This window comes from Pogona vitticeps, chromosome 1 (genome assembly GCF_051106095.1).
Source record: "Pogona vitticeps strain Pit_001003342236 chromosome 1, PviZW2.1, whole genome shotgun sequence".
NCBI lineage: Eukaryota > Metazoa > Chordata > Lepidosauria > Squamata > Agamidae > Pogona > Pogona vitticeps.
The window spans coordinates 47471225-47491509 of record NC_135783.1 but is presented as its reverse complement, the minus strand read 5'-3'; the positions used below and the strand labels follow the sequence as shown (position 1 = coordinate 47491509).

The 20285-nt window shown below is 43.2% G+C and overlaps 1 long non-coding RNA gene across 3 annotated transcripts; it reads left to right on the top strand.

The window, feature by feature from the left end:
- The first annotated feature begins 4110 nt into the window (after positions 1-4110).
- On the top strand, positions 4111-14733 carry LOC110074692 (uncharacterized). Of its 3 annotated transcripts, none has more exons than XR_013540422.1 (5): positions 4111-4310; positions 5106-8544; positions 8653-8833; positions 9347-9747; positions 14203-14733. It is a non-coding gene; the product is annotated as an uncharacterized LOC110074692 (long non-coding RNA). The 3 variants fall into 3 exon arrangements; XR_012084204.2 differs by lacking the exon at positions 8653-8833 and having other exon boundaries at positions 4112-4310; positions 5106-7633; positions 8285-8544; XR_012084203.2 differs by lacking the exon at positions 8653-8833 and having other exon boundaries at positions 4112-4310.
- Positions 14734-20285: the final 5552 nt, after the last annotated feature.

Here is a 20285-nt window from a genome sequence, read left to right as displayed (position 1 = left end):
AACGATACTCAGATCCACATCTTTAAAGTGTGTGTAGTAGACCTTAGAAAATAAGGCTTGTAGATCAGATGCCAGGGATGTCAAGGAGGCTCTCAAAGCCCTTTGGAATCTTCTTCCCCTCTTTTTTTTTTTTTTAAGCATTTGACATTTTGTTTTGCCTCTGCTTTACAGCTATTTCTCCTTCTTTGGCCACATACTGTGCTGCACACACAGGCATATCTCTTAATGAGCAATGCAATATACTTTATGGCCAGTCCCTAGGCAGATTTGGTACATCTGGATTTGAATGAACCACTGGCATAAGTGTAGGCACAGCAATAAATGCAACACATTAAAATGAATAGTATCTAGCAACTTCAGCTGGAGGGGATCATAATCCAAGACCAAGGGAAAAGAAGATTTTTCTCTGCTCCCTCTGCCCATTTCCTTTTCGTCCACGTTAACTTTCCCTTGCATTTTATCATCTTGCATAGTATAGTAGTATGTGCTGTTGAGTCAAATTCTGACTTATGGCAGCACTTTCCAGGGTTTTTTAGGTACTCAGAAGTTGTTCATCATTCCCTTCTTCTGGGATTGTGCAGCTTGGCCAAGGCTAGCTTTTCTTCCAGGAGGTACCACAGGGAATTGAATTACGTACCAATTTTTGACTCTGTGAGCTATCCAACTGGTTCCCATATTACTTGCCCTTCCTTTTTTAAATACTTACTTTCCCTTGAAATGTGCCTTTTCCTATTCCATTTTCTTCCTTTCTGATACTCTTTTTTCAGTACCTTTCCAGTACTCTCTTCCCTCGATTTCCCTATCCAGACTTGTTTCTCAAATATTTACCTCTCTTCACTCCCAAGTCTTCCTGTGCTTTCCATAAGTCTTGAGGCCCCCTCTCCCATGTCAACAGTGCCCAGTCCTGTGTATGTCAGGTGTGCCTAAGAAAGCCCATGGGGCGGAAGTGTGCAAAGGACCACGCTGTTCGTTCAGAAAGAGGGCAAACAAGACCTTGCTGTACTACAGCTCCCAAAATCCTTTGCCATTGGCTCTGCTGACCAAGCCTCATGGGAGCTGCAGTCTGAAAACATTTGGAAGGCCACACATCGGCATCTTATGTGCTGCGTGTGCATCAAGGCTCTGCTCAGTTGTGGTTTTGCAACCAAAGTCCTTCCAATTCTAAGCTGAATTCTTGAAAAAGTTCCTCTTTTGGGCCATGTTGGTTGGTGAAGTCTTGTAGTCCCAAAACAAGAGCTTTCCTCAGAGAAACAGAAATGATTACTCTTATGTATTGTTTGATGATATATATATTTTAGTAGTCTATAAAGGCATCACCTACTTTTGCATTTTGTTTTAAGCATACAGTTCCCCTGTTATTTCAAGATATGGTTACCTGGCTGTCAAGAAGTAAAGAGCAAGGCAACAACTTCCTTTTAAAATAGAACCCTCTGAATTTTTGGATTTTAGAGATTATGGTTGCCCCAAGATGCCAGTGAGCTGAGCCATGACTGACTACTAAAGCTAATCAGATCCAGCTTAGCCAGTACGTGGTTCAAAAACCATGTGGGAATCATGTGGGGGTGATGCAGCTATTTCAGATGGCGTATACTAATTAAGAGGGGACAGCAGGTGCTGAAGGAGGGAACTGTGTGTCTTGCAGTCTACCCTGAGCTTCTTCAGCTGGCCTTCCGCCCTCAGGAGTGGTTGCAGAAGCTGTCTCATTGCCAGCACAGAAGAATTAGCTGTGAGTTCATACACAGAATGGGGCAAAACATCTTCCTTGCCATTAGACAGAAAAATGTTTAAGGCAGGCCTAAACTGGTTCTAATGGATAGGCCTAGGGCCAGTCCTCCTATTAGCCAAACTGAAGCTATAGTAGAGATGGCAAAGACACTGCATTTTGGCTCCCAGAGGCACCCTGAACTCAAATATGCAGCTCTCCCATCATGAGGAGAACCAGTGGTGGCAACACCTGCCCCCATGCCACACAAACAAACAAACAAACAAGCCAAGCACCCTTCCTTGTTCTCCCATTGCCCTCCCACACCCTGGAATACAGACACGAGACAAGAATTATGGATTAAAACACAGTCCACACTTTATTAAGCATAATCAGTGTTGCCATCCTTTGGCAAAGGGGGGGGGGCTGCCGTAGTGCGGAATCAGGTTCTAGCGCAGAAGTCTCAAAGGATCCCTTAAGCCAGTGGTCCCCAACCTTGGGTCTCCAGATGTTCCTGGACTTCAACTCCCATAATTCCTGGCCAGCAGAGGTGGTGGTGAAGGCTTCAGGGAGTTGCAGTCCAAGAACATCTGGAGGCCCAAGGTTGGGGACCACTGCCTTAAGCAACAAAAGGGCAAATCCCTGGACCCAAGTTTTCACGGTCTCAGACAGCGAGAACCCGGCTGGCCGCAATTTGACCACCCCTGGACCTCAAGCCAGCTTCTCCTTGTTGATTGTTGGTCCGGTTGTGGCCCCAGCGCATCTTTCCCCCCAAGCGCTGTAATCGCACGGTCCACAGCGCTGGGAGGTCAGATGGGCTACAGCTTACCTGAGTTTGCAGTCGGACTCACCAGAAAACCTGTTATATCCGCACTACCCGCCAGTGTGATCGAACTTCCACCTCATAACATGCCAGCACCCTGTTCCAGTATGGGATAAGTGAAAAATCCCTGCATCCAATAGCCAATCCAGATACGGATCAAGAATTCCTATCTGGACCCAGATAAACTCATACTAGAATAAAGGGCGGGTGAGTGGGTGCCAAGAAAGGAAGAGAGTGAAGAGAGGGGGGAACATCCCTTAAATAACCTAATGTTCCCCCGTCTAGCCCAACAGATCTTGTGAGACAGAGGGTCTCGCGTTATCCAGGGAGGGAGGCAAAGGCGAGCCACGCTGCTCAAGCCCTGGCTCAGCAGCGGCTCAAGCATTCCGTACCTCTTTTTTCGGCTCTGATAATAGCAAGCAGCTTCTTCAGTAACACCTGGCTGCTAGGGTCCGACATGCAATCTATCAGCCACCTCTCCTGCCTTCTGGAAGGACACCTCAGAGCCATGACTTACTGAAGAAACCAGCCGGTATCTTTGGAGCTCAATGGAGCAGTGCTGGATTGGAGTGCAAGCCTAGCAGCGGCTCTGGCCTCTGCACAAGGGTGCTACTTTCTGCCTCAGGTGTCAGGAGACCTTGTGCTACTCCTGGATATGCAAACAAATAAAGTTTAGGGGAAGGGCCATTGCCCAGTTAAAAGAATAAGATGTCAAAAATAACAGTTTTAGTTTCTCGAATCTCCAGGTAGGGCTTGGAAAAGCCAAGCAGCGACTGTGAAGCAGTGTCAAGACCCTATATGGCCTGGGTCTAAGCTGTTTCAAAGACTGTATCTCCCATTATGAGCTGGCTTAGATCATCAGGAGATGCCTTCACCTCGGCCCCACCACTTTCACAGATGCTTTTGTTGGGAACACAAGAGAGGGCCTCCTCTGTTGCTGCTCCCAGACTTTGGAACTCCCTCAGACTGGCCATATCTTTGCTATCCTTCCACAAGCAGACAAAGACCTTTAGATGCATTGTATTCTCAAAGGCTTTCACAGCTGGGATCCTATGGTTGTTGTAGGTTTTTCAGGCTGTTTGGCCGTGTTCTGGAGGTGTAGCCATCATCTTCAGAGGACAGGATTTAGTACTCTGTCTGAATTCTAACTCCTGTCCTCTGGAGATGCCGGCCACAAAAACTGGCGAAACCTCCAGAACACGGCCAAACAGCCCGAAAAACCTACAACAACCACTTTAAATGGATTGTTATGCAACACTGCTCTAACTAGGTCTTTAGCACTATTTGTGTTTACCACCTCTAAGAGTGGCATTTGTTTGTTCCTTTTTAGTATTTGCATACTTACGGTTTTAGCTGTCATATTGTCTTTTAAAGATGTAAGCTGCCTCTTTATACTCACTGTTCTTAGCTTTAAATATTTTTAATGATGTAAACCATTGTTATATACTCATTGCTCTTAGCTTTAAATATTGTCTTTCAAATATGTAAGCTGCCTTTTTAAAGGAGAAACGCAGGGCAAAAATATTTTAAATAATAATAAATAAATATGTGTTTGGTACTCTAAGGCCACACTGTCTGCATCCCCTTCCCTTCCCTTGCTCGCAGGCCTATTTCGCTAGTGGAAGACAGACAGCTGGCCATTGAATGGGAAAGATTGTGTGGCTCTGCTGAATTGCAAGTGAGGCAGTGATGAGTGATGAAGAAGGAAGCTGCTTGCTTGTCCACCCAACTTGCCTGCTTCCTGTGTAGGTGTTGTGCTGGACACCTGAAGGGCACCTGGTGAAGGTCAGTGGAGTGCTGGGGGAGGGCAGAGGGATACCTCATGGAAATGTTTTGTGCTGCTGGCCCCAGGTGTGAAAATCACTAGTTGTTGCTCTGTTCCTAGCCACTCCTTTTCCTTCTAAGCAACTTATGCAAAATCTCAGAAACATCACTTTTTGGCCTCCCTCCCCAGAATACTTCTCTATAAAGGTTAAAAGAGTTCCTGCAAGAAGAGAGGGACCTGTAAATCTAGGTGCTATCTTTTTCTTCTGACAGGCGGATAATCCTCAAAGCCTCAGGGTGTCATCACTGTAATCCTCCCCAACCCTCTCATGGAGAACACTCCCTGTTTTTCCTCTTCTTTCAAATTTCCAAATATTCAGATAGACAGAGAGACCAGAGGAAGGTAGAGAATATTGAGTTGTTCCCCGGGAGGTCCTGACTCCTTCTGTTAAGAGGACAGTGCCCCAAGCATTGTTCAATAAGTTGCGTTGGGCCAGCCGTCACCAGCCTCGCCTCTGCTTCTGTCTTCACCACAGTCGAGAAAATGTTCTTTCTTGCATGGCAACTCCCACGGTTCCCTCAGTCAAGGGGATTTCTGGGAAATGTTATCCAAAACAGGGACTTTTCTAAGCTCTGCTTTGCTTTCCCTGCAAAATAAGCCATCCGTACGTACAAGTGACAGCCCTCCAAAAAACTCACGCTTGCATGGAAGTAGTTGGCACATGTACAAAATGCTGTGTAGCGCGTCTTCCAGCGCAGGTGCAGGCCATGCCAGTTTTTAAAAATCTGAATGGAACTCACTGTCTGTTTCCACAGCTCTGCTGGCGGAAGAAAAGAAAGAAACACAGCCTTCTGTGAATGAACTGGCAGGAAACAGAATAGCTGGAGGATAAGAGACCGCATCTCTGTACGTGAGGCAGAGCACGGAGAATTGCTGCACCTGATCTGGGCCGCTCCCATCAGCATTGCAGGAGGAAGCAGCCGCATCGGCTGATCCATCTGTCTCGGGCAGCCTGCCTGCCAACCCAAACAGGAGAGAGACCAATGCCACAATGGGCTGTAGGCAAGACAGATCACAAACAGGGTGGCCATAGTTGGTTTGTTGTTGTTCTTAACATGCTGTCAAGTTGAAACCGGTGATCCTAATTGGGTTTTCAATGTGAGATATTTAAGGAATGGTTTTACCAGTTCCACTCAACCAGTGAGCTTCCATGGCTGAGCAAGGATTCAAACCCAGGCCTTTCGAGTCACTTTAGAGACCAGCATATGTCAAAAAGCAGAAGGCAGGCAACACCAAAGGCTCAGCCCATGAAGCTGATCTGCTTTCATCTTGGATTTCACGCATGTTTCTGAGCTCTCTTTGGCCTCTTTTCAGAGTTAGGAATAGCACTATTCTCCTTGTCCTGATAAGAAAAGCAAGAGGACACATATTCCACATTACAATAGGGGTCCCCCCCCAGAAAAGCAACTTAATTTAAAGCATTGCCTTGTTGCTGTTACAGTGCCATTATTTTTGAATTATGGCAACCCTGTGAATGGCTGACTTCCAGAGGATCCTGTCATTTACAGCCCTGCTCAGGTCTGACAAGCTCAAGGCTGTGGCCTCCTTTTTTGAGTCAATCTGTCTTATGTTTTGCCTTCCATTTCCCCCCAGCCTTATTGCTTTTTCCAGCAAGTCAGATCTTGCCCTGATGGGTTCCCTCTTGGGTATACACCTTAACTTGGTGAGAGGACTCGAGTGTGTCAGAGAAGCTGAGATGAATGTCGTTGGGAAGCTAGACTCCATTAATTGTCTGGATTTCTAACAGGGTCACCCAAAGCAGACCGGTGAAAGCTGAGACTAAGACACATTCACCCTCATCAGGATTAATAGTCACATCAGCAGAAGACAATGAACGGTTCTAGTGGTGATGAGGGTAGAAAGACTCCCGGAGAGCACTTGGCATCAGCAGTCGTGGAAGGGGACGCTCAAGCTGACTTTTATTGGTACTGAACAGAAGACAGTGATGATAAATTACTCCTGAATATTTTGTACCTTGAAAACCCTATGAGACATCCCAAAATGAAAAAAATGGGCGGTGGGGGGGGGAAGCATTGTCTTAAGAGCTTCTCAGGTGTCGACTATGTGATAGATTGTAGCTGCAGAACAATGGACAAATATTCACCTTGCTTGATGGCTGAGCCAGCTCCCGTCTATTGCCTGATTTACAATGGGATTCATTCTAAGAATATTCTGGTTTTATTCTGTGGCTGTATGTGGAGCTCTGTGCTTCGATTCACAAAAGAGCTAAACTAAGGAAGTGGTAAACCACTGCTGAGTATTCTCTACATAGAAAATCCTGAAAAGGGTCACCACAAGTGAGAATTACTTGATGGCACACAGTTATATCTTTCAGTTCCTGTTTCATCTGCTTCTGGCTTCTGAGATACAGTGGTGCCTCGACTTACGAACATCCCAACTTACGACCATTTCGAGTTATGACCAGCTCCGGCTGCAAATTTTTGCTTCAACTTGCGGTCAGAGCTTCCACTTACGAACAGAAAAAGGCAGGGGGAAAAGGCGGGGAATTCAAATTGCTAACCATTGGTAGGCGAAGAGGCTGCTTCTTTGTAGCTCTCTTGCCCCAATGGTTAGAGTGCGATTGGAGGAGGCTTCGGACTGCCTGGTAAGGTAAGGTGCTGTTTTCTGCTTTTTAAAAACTTTTCTGGGTGGGTTTTGCAGCATGGTATTGGGCTGGGTGGTGGGATTATGTTTCTATGCTGTGATAGGTCTTGCAGAGTTTATTTGTTTTTTGGTCCCCCCCCCCCCCATTTCCGATGAGTCTTGCATGGTTTGTTTGCTTTTTGTTCTTTGTTTTTCCCCATTTCTGATGGGTCTTACGGGGTTTGTTTGGTTTTTGGAGTTTTTCCACCATTTTCAACGGGTCTTGCACAGTTTGTTGCTTTGCTTTTTTTGCATTTCCAATGGGTCTTGCAAGGTTTTTTGTTTTCTGCTTTGATTTTTTTTTTTATTTCTGAAGGGTCTTGCACAGTTTGTTTACTTTCTGCTTTGCTATAGTTTTGCATTTCTGAAGGGTCTTGCACGGTTTGTTTGCTTTTTGCTTTGATTCTTTTGCATCTCCAAAGGGTCTTGCATGGTTTGTTTGCTTCCCCCCCCACACACTTCGGCCAGAACGGATTAATCAGGTTTCCAATGGGTTTTGCAGTTTTTTGTGGAGTTTTTTTGTGATTTTTTTCTTCAGCCGGAATGGATTAATTGCATTTCAATGCATACCTATGGGATATGGTGCTTCAACTTATGACCATTTCGAGTTACGACCGGAGTTCCAGGACCAATTAAGTTTGTAAGTCAAAGCTCCACTGTAAATGATATTGTGATTTTCAACACCATCTCCATCAGCTTTGAGCTCTGTTCCAGTCCAGGAAGGCTGAGTGTCCAGGAAGTAATTAGTACCTGCTAGGAATTCTACAAAGTACATTATCCTAAAGCTGTTTTAGTTATATTTGCATCTGTCTAATAGCAATTGCTATTAGATACAAGATGGGGGAGTCACCATGTGACTGTATTAGTGAGACCAAAGAGTTGTTTAGATATCCAGCAGGTGTGCTATACATGCTACCTGTGGTGCTGAATACTTGCTTGTAGAGAAATATTAAATCCAAATAGCAGAAAGAGGGACCATTTGGAAAAAGAATCTGAAACATAGCTGATGCTAGAATAAGGATGTCTCAAAGCTGGTCCTACAATGTAAGAGACGCTCATGGAATCACTAGAGGACTCTCTCTTGTGCTTCTTGTATGTTTTTGCTTTCTATTCACCTTTTACTATCTTTAATCTCCATACCATTTTTGTTCTCCACTTAAACCTGTCCTTTTGACCAATGATTCAGTAAACCTTAGTTAACAACTCAACACTTGGGTGACACCTAGTGACGTTCATGTATTCTGCACACAGTGTTGTATGTCTCAACATTGATTGTTGCTATGTTTTACAGGATTTACCGTACATCATTAATTCTTTGTTCTCCCTACACAAATACTGACAATTCAAAAAAAAAAAATCTGAACATCTGCTTAAAAATCAGGAATGACCAGGAGACTGGCAAGCACTGAGAGACACTTCCATGGGCATCACTTTGAGGCCACTGGAGACACAGCGCAGAGCAGTGTATGTAGGAGGTGTGCATGGAGACAGCCTGGCTGGGAACTCACAGCAGTGAGTTGAGATGGGCTAGGTAAAGCCACAAAAGTTCAGGTAGGTCTCTGCAGGCAGGCAGGAGGAAATTTTATGGAACAGCAACATGGGTGGTACTAGCAAGGGCATCCTACATTGTTTTGAAATTTACACTGTTCTGATTAAAAGGGTCTAGAGGAGCAAAGGTTGCTTCCCTAGAATCTTCCCTTCTGGAGTCTTTGTCGTCTGACCTAAGGTGGAGGACTACAAGGAGAGGTCATTTTGCAAAGCTTTGGAAAATTGCTTCTTTTGGACTACAACTGGCCTTACTGGCAAAGGAATTCTGTGAGTTATAGTCCAAAAAAGTACAGTAAGTTTTCCAAGACCTCAACTTGTGTGTTGTGACATGCTCTCTCCTCCTCAGAGTTCCTAAGGTCTTGTAAGCACTTGACAGATAACTTGCTTTCTCTCAGGCTTTGCACCTGTAATTGCTTTTAGTGCCTTGATTTACTTTATTTCCAGTTTTTAAAATATTGTACAAATAAGATTGGAGGTGGCAGCAGTGGTAGCAAAGAGGGGGAAAAAAGATTAAGAAGCTGTGTATGCATTGAGATGGTACAGAAGATTCAAGAAGGAATGTCAGGATCAGGCTGTGCCAGGTTTGAAGCTGTTTAGCAGTAAAGGGTGTTTTGTTCCTGACCTGTTATCATGTCCATCCTCCTCTTCCCTCAAGTAGATGCATCTCCCAGCTCAGCTGGATAAGAATCAAATAGGTGCTAGGGTGGAAGATGGACTTGACTGTGCATTCCACACTCAGAAGGAAACACTCTCTTATCTAGCCTGCCTCCTCTAATATGAGCCTCTGCGTTATGTTCTTTCTCAGGCTGTGGAGTAAACCTTCCGTCGAATCACTTGTGGAATACTGGTAGCTGGTGATTATTCAGATACCTGGCCAAAAGCTTACAAAAGCATTATCTGCAGAGAAGCAGAAAGAAGCAAGAATCTTCCCCTTTGCAAGAATCAGGCAGTTCTTGTGTCCTGACGTCTAAGCTGCCATTTTCCAGGGAGAATATGGAATAACTTCAGTTGATCAAAAAGAACAATTCCCTTCGCCCTAGCAAGCAGGGGTCATGGACAATGGATGGTGTAGTCCAAAACAAGTGGAGGGACCCAGATTGGGAAAGGCTCCTGGGTAGGACAAGCATCAAGAAAGGAAAACCAAATGTCAGTGCTGTTATTCTCATCATATAACAGTCATTTCAGAATTTCCAAGTGACATTCCAGGTGAGAAACTATGGTTTCATCTCAGGCCACAAACCAGGATGGGATGAAAATGGAAATAAAAATGTCATTTACCAAACTCTTCAATTACAGCATACAAGACAAGAAAGGAAAGCAACACATGCGTTTATTAGACTGAGATAATTATATCTAAACTGGGCCTTGGATTACAATATTAATCCCAAAGGAAGATGAAACAAATGTAAAAGGTCTTTTTTGCTGATCAGTTTTAGTTCAGGCATTAGATTCTTCCACAACCTTCTTCTCACAGAAACCCCTGTGAAACCAAACCTTTGCTAGATACAGTCCTGGCAGGTCTAGAAAAATACTATTTAAAGACTCCGTTCTCTGCCTTCCAAAATATGTTGGGCTACAGCCCCCATCAGACATAGATGTCATACTGAAAATGGGATCTGTAGTTCAACACATCCATAGCTCAGCAGCTGAGGACAGCGGGTTGGTTTCTAAGATTATATGAGGTAGTTTTAAGAGATCAATTTGAAGGTTGCTTTTAAAAAATTGGAGTCCTTCCCACTTTGAAATTGCCTCCAGATGATAATAAAAAAAAGATCTGGCAGAGGTTGGCTCTGAAGGAAGCAGGACAGAGATTATAGGAAGATATTCACTACTACAGCTACCATTTTAATTTTAGGTCATTATTAGACTGATCAAATTGAAGGGTACATCACCCAGCTATCTTTCCTGGGGTTACATTTGATGAAAGAGAAACTGGCAGTGCAGTCCTATATACATATTTCCTAGGAAGTAAGACTGGCGGAGTTCAGTGCTGCTAACTTTCGGGAAAGGTTAGTCTTAAAACTTCAACAGAAAAAGGGCACTAGTGGATAGTGCTGGGGGGCAAATTCCTCAACAAGTATGAAAAGTACACAACTCAGTTCCATGCAAGAGCCTGCAAAATGTCTGCAAAGTACACAACTTGGTTCTGTGTGATGTCTTATAAAGTATCTGCAAAGTGCACCTCTAAGTTCCATGCATGAGTTTGCAATGTCTATAAAGCAAACCCCTCAGCTCCATGCATCAGCTTCCAAAACATCTGTGCAGGACAAATCTCAGTTCCATGCCAAAACTTGCAAAGTGTGGAGAAAGTATGCATTTCTGTCCCATGCAACAGCCTGCAGAGCTTACACATATAACTGGAGGACAACCTCACTGAATTCAGCTGGACATACTTTTTGATACTTAGTACTTTGAGGATGGTTTCCTCCCTTCATTTTATACCTCATAGGATGTTAGTGTAGCTTTTTCCTTGGCAATGAAAAGGAGAGGAAACCTAAGCTGGTCGCACTGATTTTGTTGCAGTGAAATATTGATCTTCTATAATGTTAAAGGGATTTGTTCATTTGTGAAGTTGTTTTTACTCTAGCAAGCTAATTGAGCATAAGATCTTTTTCATTCTTAGGTTCCCAATGTGATTAGAAAGAAAATATTCAGTTTGGCAGGAACCTAAAGTTATCTCACATGCAAGAGAAATTCCAACAGTTCTTACTATCCACAAAAAAGCAAACTGCACTACAGTTTTAGACACATGCATGTATGTTTGGATTTAATAAAATTAAAAACAGAATTACCAAATTTGGGGAGGGACTTCTCTGAACAGCTCAGAATTCCTTTCACTGCAGCAATCAGTAAGTTAATATTTTCAGTGTATAGGAACATGACTGCAAAATCAGCCATTAACATCTGTGTCTCAAGCCGATGCAAAACATTTAGGTCCATAATAATCATAGAACCATCGAATAATTTAGTTGGAAGGGGCCTATAAGGCCATCAAGTCCAACTCCCTGCTCAATGCAGGAACACAAATCAAAGCAGATCTGACAGAGGACTGTCAAATTTTCTCTTGAATGCCTCCAGCATTGGAGGGCTCACCACTCCCTGAGGTAATTGGTTCCATTGTTGTACTGCTCTAAGAGTTAAGAAGTTTGTTCCTGATACTCAGTTTAAATCTGGCTTCCTGTAGTTTCAGCCCATTATTATATGTCCTATACTCTGGGGTGATCAAGAAGAGATCCTGCCCCTCCTCTGTAGTAGTAGTAGTAGTAGTAGTAGTAGTAGTAGTAGTAGTAGTAGTAGTAGTAGAAGAAGAAGAAGAAGAAGAAGAAGAAGAAGAAGAAGAAGAAGAAGAAGAGTGGTGGTGGTGGTGGTGGTGGTGGTAGTGGTAGCAGTAGTAAGAATAAGAATATGTGCCATCAACTCAATTATGATTTATGGTGCCCCTTTCACAGTTTTCCAGGTAGCAAGTACTCGGAAGTGGTTTACCATTTCCTACTTTTTGGGTTCACCGTGGGACTGTGCAGCTTGCCCAAGTCCACACGGGCTGGCTCTACTTGCAGGATGCACAGTGGACAATTGAATAACCAGACTGAAAAGCTGACTAATCAATAAGTAGATTTACATGCTTTTTCTTTATGATTCAGATGGAGGGTTCTTCCCTCTTTAACTACAAGTCCTAGAAATCCCTAGCCAGCATATTTAGTGGGGTCAGCGTGCTATGTAGAGGCTTCTGGGAGTTGTAGTCTTAACATGTAGCAGACCAGATGACAGCCTACTCAAGAAAGGGCATAAATATTTTTACGACAAGAGTCTTGTTCCAAGACCCTCATTCGCTGCGCAGACTGACCCAGTCAATCTACGCTTGTAGCAATTCAGTTCTAAAGCAGGGTGTGGCTGCCAGGGCATTAGAGTTTGCCAGCTGCTGGGCTGCAGGCAAGGAAGTGCTCTTCTTGCAAAGTTTGAACAGCCCTCTCTGGATAAGGAGGGCTCCAGGTGAGGGCCTGGCTGCTGGCACAGAACCTATCCTCAAAACAAAAACAAAGGGAAGCAGCCAGGAAAGGGTGGAAAAGAGCTACGTGAGCTTTCTCAGGGAGACCCAATCTTATTAATAAAAGCTGCTTCTTCCCAAGTCCTTGATAATTCTCCTGCTACGGATTATTTACAGCTGTGGAATTTAATACTCCAATGAACAAAGCTTCCCAAGGCATGCCAGAGAAAGCAAGTGAGAATGTGAGAGGTCTGAGTGTTGTTAACCCCTCAGAGTGCTCGAGCGCCCAGGCTAAATCACAAGGGCCTTGCCACTCGGCTCTCATCACACTGGGTCAGGTGGCCAGATTTCTTCATCTGGTTAGGGCTCCGAAGGCTTTTAAAGAGTTTCATTATATATAACTTATTGGCAAAAAAGCATTTCATTCACTACCCCCTCCCCTCAGATCACACATTCTCCATTCCATATAGATTCTCATGCTATTACTTCTAGTATTCTGATCCTGTGAAGGCAAAAGGGAGGAGAGAAAAACAAACAACACTTTCCAAATTTGAGGTATAATATCATTGTTTTAAAAGACACTGTCCAAAGCAACCAAACAAGCAAAGAATATCCTTAATGCCCTTAACCCCTAAAGTTCATCAAAAAGACCTAACATTCATTCAATTTGCAGCTCTTCTCAGGCTTCCTTGACACTCATTTAGCCACTCACACAGGGAAAAGTGAGGTTTCCTAATTTTTTTTGACAGTGGTCCTATGCCTTTCCAGAGGCAAAGAATTCAACCATTTAAATTGATCAAATCTGCAATCTTAAATGTTTGAAATGTTTTATGCAGATTATTTTTTATTTTCTGGCTAGACTGTTTATTTGTATTTTATAATTTAAATTTTCTGTTCTATTAAACTGCATTTGAATTATGTTGTTTGTATATGTTGTAAACTGCCCAGAGTGGCCTTTGGCCAGATGGGCAATATAAGAATGAAATGAAATGAATGAATGAATGAATGAATGAATGAATGAATGAATGAATGAATGAATGAATGAATGAATGAATGAATGAATATGGACGGAAGGATGAACAGAACCAACCAACCAACCAACAGCAGTTTTTCAAACTGAAAAACCCTTCTATGTTGAGTCAAGGAGTTAAATTTGTTTTGATGTCTTGAGGGGGGGACTTCATATGTGGATAGTGCATACTAGTGGATTGATATCTTGTGGGAGGGTAATCATTTTGGGTGTGGTAGGCATAGTACAACTGGGCTTTATTTTGAAATTTAAAGTGGAGGAAAAGTGGCATATTATGAAAAAAAATGAAGTTGGAAAGTTCTCTGTTTGTATCAAAAGCATCTGTTGGCAGAGGTTCACAGGATATGAGATACTTACCTTACTAAATGATCATCATATAATCCAGTGGTTCTTAACCTTGGGTTACTCAGGAGTTTTGGACTGCAACTCCCAGAAGCCTTCACCACTAGCTGTCCTGATTGGGGTTTCTGGAAGGTGTAGTTCAAAAGCATCTGAGTAACAAAGGTTAAGAACCACTGATATAATCCACAGTATTAAGCTTTTCTAAAAAAATGTTTTTGATAGTCAATGTAAAAAGGGAAATCTCAAATGAAACACCAAGCACACAAAATAATGTTATTGTTTCTCTCTTTGTATACTCTTTCAGTGGCATTGTCATGGCTGAATGTGGAGGCATCCATCTTGGGGATGGGCGTGCCCTGTGGTCTGCCCCAAAACAGAAGAAGACCCAGTTCTCCAACCTATCAGATTTTGGAAGAGTCCCTTTATTAGACTATGGCTCCCAGACCCTGGCCGAAAACATCACTGGCATGTGAAATGGTGTTGCCACCCAACCCAGTACAACTGCTGGCAGCCCAGAGCAGAGTGCTGAAGCTATTCTATTCACTGGCAAAAATAGTTCAGATACCAAAACAAAACTGTACAGACCAAAAAAAACCCCACCAAAACCACCCTATAGTAGTATTATTTTATTTCCTTTTTCATTCTTCAATATAAATTGTGCTGATGCAGAAAATTTTCAACTGAGGCCTACTCTTCCTTTTATCAGCTTTTAATTTAATTTCTTTTATGTTTTAATTGCATTTGTTTTATCTGAGGAATGTTGTTAGCAGCATTGAGTGCTATTTTTGGGGAGAAAGGAGGAGTATAAATCCAATAAATAAATATCATGGAAATATTCAGGACTCTGAGTAAATAAATCCAGTAACCCTTTGAACCCTCATCTCCAGCTTACACCAGACTATCCAGTCACCCCTATACATAACAATCAGGTAGAGACTCAACCTTTTGGTTCTTGTGTGCTTACCACAGACTTCCCTTTAAATAATCGACATCTTTTCCTTAGACTCAGGAGGCCTCCCAGCCTAAGATTCTTCCCCTTAGCCTCTGGCTCTTTTTGTCTTTCCAGAGTTGCCTGTGGCTTGGGAACGCGCTGACAGAGGTAAATTTGGGCTATTTAGTGTCAATCAGACTTAATACAATCTCTTAGAAAGCCTCTTTGCCATTCATCTAAAGATTTGTTATTCCTGTGCTGAAGCTGCCCCCTAGTGTCCATTGAATGTCTTTATTACACTTGATTAATTTTTAATTTTGCTATTAAAAAGACACTTTCAAACAGTAGCATAATACCCTTCCATAAGCTACTCACAATCCATTAGGAGAAAACATCAAGCCATAGGCTCTGGATTTGCCTTGAGAATCACACTAAGGAGGAAATCCTTCCTCCTCACCAGTCAAGCAATTCTTGAAGATTTCTCAGACTTCCCTTTTGAAGATTTTGAAGAACAGCCACGACACATTTCCACTTCACACTAATGCAGCACCTTGAAATCTTACTCTTTTCAGTAACTCCCAGAATTCCCCAGACAACATAGGTGGCTGAGGAACTCTGGGAATCTTTTAACGAAGGTCACTTTTCCAAGCTCCTCACTTAACCAGAAGCCTAAGTCAAGTCAGCAGACCTTGACTGTAGACAGGCCTGTCTCCTCTGCTCACTGAGAAAAGAAAGCAAAACAATTGCTGGGATGGAAATTTTCAATTTTCTGTTCTTCTTAGGGGGTATATTTATTTATTTTGAAATTTTTCCTAGCATCATGCTCCTTTCTGAAGCAATTCTGATGAAAACTGTAGGTGGGCCCCCTAACAGGAAAGTATTTGCTGAGCTGTTTGACATACTTGAAAGATATTAAGCTCTTAGTTTAAGGATTTATTCAAAATATTGCAAATAAAATATGTCTCTGTGCTAGGATTAAAGTACTGTAGGTTCCATTGTCTTGTCTGATTTTGCTGCTCCCAGCCCTACAGGAGAGAAATAAGATTGCAGTGTAGTATTTAATATCTCAACAGCAGGAGCTATTCAGCTCTGAAAAAAGTTATAACCCAACTAAATCAACACTAAAATTGGTGAATTGAACAGCTGTCTTCTAATCCTCTGTGGCAATCTGACCTGAATTTCCTTGTATTAGAAACAAAGCTAATGAATCTTCAAAGGTGTCAGAAGATGTTGCCAAGATTTTTAGTCACCCAAATAGTGTAATCGATCTATCTATCTATCTATCTATCTATCTATCTATCTATCTATCTATCTATCTATCTATCTATCTATCTATCTATCTATCTGTCTGTCTGTCTGTCTGTCTGTCTGTCTGTCTGTCTGTCTGTCTATCTATCTATCTATCTATCTATCTATCGCCCGCCGCCCGCCCGCCCGCCCGCCCATCTAGTCATACCGACTACTCTGGGCGGGTAACAACATATCAAATCTAAATACAGTGTAAAATCATAACAACATATTACTAAAAAACACAATGATCCAGATGGGAGAAGGCACAAAAAACAAAATTAGACGGTGGATGGAGGAAAAGCTTGCTTGAACAGCCAGGTTTTCAATTGGCATTTGAAGATGCCCAGGGAAGGGGCCATGCGAATCTCAGGAGGTAGGCTATTCCAAAGATTTTTCATATTACCAAAAATAATTCATTCAGAAATCAAAACTTAGGGATTCCTGTTTCATCAGTGTATCTAATACTGTCACATAAATAGAAGCAAGCTGCAAAAGCTAGAGAGGCAAGACAAGAAATAGGTCAGATTGAATGGCCATTAGTCTTTAATTGTTCCTCCAAACACAAAACCTCAGAGATTTCAGAGTAACATGTATTGAATTCAAAACCAGCCATGCAATGCTGGCAGTTGAGAGCTGGATCCAAGAGATGAACACTTTGGGAAGTCTGTGTTGTTTAAGTTTAGCAAAAAGTGGATGTGGCAGTCGTCAAGGGACAAACATGATGGCATGTGGTCCTTAGAGGAGCATACAGGCCTATCGTTATCATTAGTAACAGAATTAAATACAATTACATGGCACCAAGTTGATTTCAAGTTACGGAAGCTACCTTTTCCAAGGTTTTCAAGGTGTAAAGTATTAGGAAGTGGTTGACCTGTCCTTCCCCTCCCCCCCCCCCCCCGGGTACATTCTGGGACCCTGAAGCTTGCCCACACAGGTTGGCTTTTCTCCTTTTAGGTACAGCAGGGAATCGTCAAACTCTGGCCGCATGGCTAACATGACAGCACAAGAAACTGTTACAATTTGGGGGGAGAAGCAGATAGCCGTGCTGACCTGCTGCATTAAAAACAACAAAAAGCTTTATGATAACGTAAAGACTAATGTAAGCTTTTGTGGACTGTAGCCAACCTGCCAATAATTTATCAGAACATTGCTCCCTTAGGACATCAGCCCATCCCATCCGTTGTTTCCAGGCCTTGCCGAGAGAGGCTAAGACTGGGGTCACCAGGAATTATGCCTTCTTGGCCATGGCTCCTACCTTATCGAATGAGATCCTGGTGGAAGTGTGTCAGGCCTCCTCCCTCCCTTCTTTTAGGAGGAAGCTTAAGACCCTACTGGTTCAAGAAGCTTTAAAGCAGGCTTGTCCAACCTGTGGCCCGAGGGCTGCATGCGGCCCAGGTCAGCTTGTAATGCGGCCCAGTGCAATTTTTTATTTTTAAAGAAATTCCAAAGTTTCAAGATACACTGCTGGCGCTTGCAGCCGGAATGTGGCCGGGGCATGTCACAACAGTAGAGGGGGAGAGAGGGAAGGAAGGAGTGGGAGGGGAGGGGACAGGGGGGCTGCGTGACTGCATTGCGCCGTCCCTGTCAATAGGTGGACCCCCTCCCAGCCCCATAAAGCCGTCGGAGTTGAAGCTGGCAGCCTCTGCTGTCTGAGATCGCAGCTGCCGGTAAGTGCACTTGGAGCGGGGCTGCGGAGGACGGCTAGGGCTGCCCCGCCATGCGGCCCGAACCAAATGTATGTGCGGCCCAAACCAAATTTCCATCTTCTAATGTGGCCCAGGGAAGGTGAAAGGTTGGACACCCCTGCTTTAAAGGGCATCTTCCCTCATGTTATTATACAGGTGTTCCCATAGTCCATCATCATTTAAGATCTTAATTATTGTACAGTGCTTGTGTTCTTAGAATTGTCTTTTGTTGATGTGTTGATGTTTTGGGTTGTTTTTGTTTGTAAATTACTAGAGTACCGTTATACACTAAGCAGTATAGAAATATACAAATGAAGGCAGGCAGGCAGGCACAGCCTTTAATTTGCAAGACCTGAACAGGGTTGTTACTGATAAGATCTTTTAGAGGTCACTATTTCAGAGCCACTGTGACTCCGAAAACAATTTGATGTCCCATAATATAGCCCATCCACATCTGAACAAGTCCACTATAGCCCATGAAAGCTTTAGAACAATTTGTTGCTACGTTTATTCTGATTCTATTTATATTGCATAAATGCACCTGTGGGGCTATCTGCCTCAGGTGCCAAAGTAACTTAGCTGACCTCGGACACAAGGTCCTCTGACTCTGTGGGAGAGGTCTTATTTCCTGCTTTTTCTCAGGCAGCAAAACATCTTGGAGCGGCTCTGCCAACATTCAAAGAGATTCTATTAGCAGAAACAGGTAGAGCCAGAGCCAGGATTTAATGGGCCCTAGGAAATGGGCCACTAGAGAGCTCCCCTGCAGCCACTCTAATCCTCTGGTACTCCCTCAATGTGCTGCAGGCCAGGCAGCTACAGCCACTATGATCTTTACTCAAGACCCAGAGAATGTTGCAGATAGGCCACTAAGAATAAATGAGGGTTCAGTAATAATTAAAAGAAGTCATCCGGTATTCTTGTGGGGCTCCCAAGGGCCATGGACCCCAGCATTTGTTCCATCATGCCGGGCTTGGAAAGTGCTTGGATTTCCATTTCAAAATGGTTCCAATACCTTTTCACTTACAATCTTTGTAAATTTTCTACTCACAGAATCATGGCTGACTCCCAAAAACTATTATAAGCCTTTAAATGTTTTCTAATGTATGCCACTTCACATTTCATTTTGAACCAATTTAATTGCAACCTCCTGTCTCCTTCCCCTCCATGCACCCCTTCTCAATACATCTAATGTTTTATTTTTTATTGTTTCAACTTATATACCATCCCATAGTGCTAGAGCACTCTCTGGGTGGTTTACAACCTAGCCTCAATAAACATAAGCAACATTGTCAAGAAGAGTGGGCCAAGATTCCTCCACAACAATGTGAGAAACTGATAAAAGTCATACAGAAAACGATTACTTCAACTTATTGGTGCTAAAGGTGGTTCTACAAGCTACTGAATCATAAGGTGTACTTATGTTTTACACATACAGCTTCTCCATTTTGTTAAATAAATTATGACATATTGTTGTTCATCTGAGTTTGTATTTACCCCAAATCCTCTTTGTCTCACAGAATTCAAGCATGGAAGAAATCCAATCGCTCTAAAGAGCAGTGGCAAACGCAGACATAGTAGAACTGCTGGATAGCTCAGTGGTTTAGGTATATGGCTGTGGAGTCAAAGGTTGGGAGTTCAGTTCCTCACTGTTCCTCCAACAGCAGTATTAGAACTAAAATTGCCAGTGTGTACAAGTGCTCTAGCATCACCATTGAGCAATCCATACCAATGGCCTTCAGGGAGGTATACAATTTGGCTCAAAAATCTGTGTGGATAGATCAGCATAGGGATAGACAATGCACAGTCCCCCATGGGCCCATATATAATCACTGTAGCACCTTCAACCTCCCCACTTATGTAAAAAACATAAAAATAAAAATGGGGCTTAATTTGTGCCCTGTGGGGGCATGGGAGAAATTGTGTCATGTTTTGAGAAAGGTCACTCACTTTGTCAATTTTTAAATGTAAATGAAATTTGGCCACTAGACAGCACGAGTGGGCCTTTCCAGTTTTAAAAAAATGTTAAAATACAGAAACCGCTACGGTGTGAGGAGAGAGCAGGCTTCTGGGCATATATAACTTCCAGGCATCAAGAGATTGCCCTCCTGAGGTTTCATCGTGGCAAGAAACAGTCAGGTTTCAGGCAAGCTCCTGAAACTGACCAGGACCTTCTGGTTCTGCCCCCCCCTCCAAAATTGGGGGGGAGGACACCGCTAGGGGAAGTGATGTCTGAAGCAGCAGAGATGACAAAAGGGGGGAATGGGATCAGTGTAGGCTGGTTCTCCCTCTGAAGTCGCATCTGACCGAGGAGGAAGCCATCTTGGCAAATAGCTGGGAACATGCAAGCAGAGTGAGAGTGCAAAAGGATGGTGAAAATATTTCAACCAGAGACACTGAGTAAGCTAAAATATGTGTTTATGTAAGGAAAATTTCCATGGACCCAAATAACTACACAGAAAAGAGATAGCTCTAAAAAGAGTC